Raw genomic sequence first — 2,089 nt, forward strand, 5'->3', positions numbered from 1 at the left:
CATCTTTACATAAAAATAATTATATGTGAATTAAAAAAAATAAATTAACACTTTATAATAACAAAATTAAATAATTTCGATGTAGAAAATATTAGCGAATAAATACACACTCTTTTTTGGTAAAAAAATTAATATACACTATTCTTACTTTCATTTTAAGTTAGTAAACTATAAATACTCATTCATACAATGTCAATCAAAAACACAATTTTTTATTAAAATGATAGTTAGGTGCAAACTATTTACTTTACCATAAATGAAAAAAATGATTAATTAATTGCATCTAAATTCTAAATAAAAAGATAAGATTTTTTTAAAGGGTAAATACCCTTTCCGGTCCCTGAGCATTTTAAATTGGGACATGTCGCACCTTTATCATCCAGAAACCTCAACCAGGTCCTCAACCATCAACATTAGTGAACGTATCGACCTCTGCGACCGGTTGCCAACAGGTTGCCTGAATGACGTGTCAGGTGGAGGTTGAGTTGTCAAATGCAGGTGCCACGTGTCACTAGAAGTTGTTGCAGGGACTAAAAACCCCCCTCCCTGCAACTGAAACGGCGTCGTATGTGCTGGGTAAGGTGTTCATATGTGCTATTGAGGAGGGTTTGGGACGAGAGAACGTTCTAGAAGGTGGATGGTTGCGACACGGTCGGATTCGGAGCCGGTTGTGAGTTGAAGCTCGGAGAGGTGAAAGAGTTCTTCGAAATTGTTGGGAAGTAGAAGCGGTGGTGGAGTTGGTGGTGGTTGTTGTGGCGGAGGAGTAGTGGTGGTGGTGGTGGAGGGTGTTGTCGGGAGAGAGAACCTCCATTGGATGAAGCTTTGGGAGGTTGTGGAGGAAGAAGAAGAGGTGGAGAACTCGCATGAGTTGCGAAGGTTGTGAGGCGGTAGTAGTGAGTTGAAGTTAGGAGAGGTGAAAGAGTTCTTCGAGATTGTTGGGAAGTAGAAGCGGTGGTGGAGTTGGTGGTGGTTGTTGTGGCGGAGGAGTAGTGGTGGTGGTGGTGGAAGGTGTTGTCGGGAGAGAGAAACTCCATTGGGTGAAGCTTTGGGAGGTTGTGGAGGAAGAAGAGGTGGAGGACTCGCATAAGTTGCGAAGGTTGTGAGGCAGTGGTAGTGAGTTGAAGCTCGGAGAGGTGAAAGAGTTCTTCAAGATTATTGGGAAGTAGAAGCGGTGGTGGAGTTGGTGGTGGTTGTTGTGGCGGAGGAGTAGTGGTGGTGGTGGTGGAAGGTGTTGTTGGGAGAGAGAACCTCTATTGGGTGAAGCTTTGGGAGGTTGTGGAGGAAGAAGAAGAGGTGGAGGACTCGCATGAGTTGCGAAGGTTGTGAGGCGGTTGTAGTGATGGCGGTGGTGGAGGAGTGCTGGAGAGGGGTGGTAAGTGGAGGGTGTTGCCGGTGGGGCTAAGAACAGTTTGGGCAGGGAGGGGGTTTTTAGTCCCTGCAACTTCTAGTGACACGTGGCACCTGTATTTGACAACTCAGCCACCACCTGACACGTCATCCAGGCAACCGGTCACAGAGATTGATATATTCACTAATGTTGATGGTTGAAGACCTGGTTGAGGTTTCTAGATGATAAAGGTGCAACATGTCCCAATTTAAAATGCTCAGGAGCCGGAAAGGGTATTTACCCTTTTCTAAATAATAAAAAAGTACAAGACTTTTTATGTAATAAATGTGTTTAAATATGAGATTTTTTTTTAATTTTAGGTATTTAATGTATGATAATTAATTTGTTAACAGCAAAAACTTAAACATCTTAATTAGTAAATTCTTAAGAAAACCACCGAAAATATCCCGAACGGCGGCCCCTTCTTCTCCCACCAGAACGGCAGCTGGCTTCTTGGCTGCTGCTATGTCTTCTCTCTTCACCGTCGCTGTGGCGCTTCCTCTGTTCTCTCTCTCTCTCTCTCTCTCTCTCTCTATTCTAGTTTTGTGTGCCTCTTTCAATATATTGATATCTGATTTTGCCTCTTTTATGAGTGAAAATACTGTGTGTGATTAAGCTTGTGAACATCATCCACTTATAAAGTGTATTTATTTATTTTGAAGTATATACCCGAATAGGTCTTGAAAAATTTTGTATCCAACA

The 2,089-nt window shown here is 42.5% G+C and overlaps 1 long non-coding RNA gene across 1 annotated transcript; it reads left to right on the top strand.

The window, feature by feature from the left end:
- Positions 615–1,309, top strand: LOC107612432. Its single transcript, XR_001613755.2, has 3 exons — positions 615–690; positions 914–1,052; positions 1,273–1,309. It is a non-coding gene; the product is annotated as an uncharacterized LOC107612432 (long non-coding RNA).

The sequence above is a fragment of the Arachis ipaensis genome, chromosome B08 (genome assembly GCF_000816755.2).
Source record: "Arachis ipaensis cultivar K30076 chromosome B08, Araip1.1, whole genome shotgun sequence".
Lineage (NCBI taxonomy): Eukaryota > Viridiplantae > Streptophyta > Magnoliopsida > Fabales > Fabaceae > Arachis > Arachis ipaensis.